The sequence below is a fragment of the Etheostoma spectabile genome, chromosome 8 (assembly GCF_008692095.1).
Source record: "Etheostoma spectabile isolate EspeVRDwgs_2016 chromosome 8, UIUC_Espe_1.0, whole genome shotgun sequence".
Classification (NCBI taxonomy): domain Eukaryota; kingdom Metazoa; phylum Chordata; class Actinopteri; order Perciformes; family Percidae; genus Etheostoma; species Etheostoma spectabile.
The window spans coordinates 27329567-27329894 of record NC_045740.1 but is presented as its reverse complement, the minus strand read 5'-3'; positions in this window follow the sequence as shown (position 1 = coordinate 27329894).

Sequence of the window (328 nt, the reverse complement as noted above, 5' to 3'; positions counted from 1 at the left end):
TTTGGGGGGGCAACCCATATTTTGCCGCATACAAAGCAATTTCTAGGGCTCTCCCTAGGGGGGTCTGGGGGTATGCCCCCCCAGGAAAAAAAATTGAAAAATAAACCATTAAATGGCACTTTCTGGAGAGTTTTGTGCAAAAAAAATGGAGAAATCAAGTCTTGCATAATATGTGCAAAACTGTAGGGTTAAGAGCCTTGTCATTGTTGTAGTACCAACAGGGTTTAGGGCATTCAGCATTTACATTATATACATTATTAAATTCTTATGATATAAGACCTGACCCAGACAATGTGCCAAACATAATGAACAACATGAAGAGACAGTA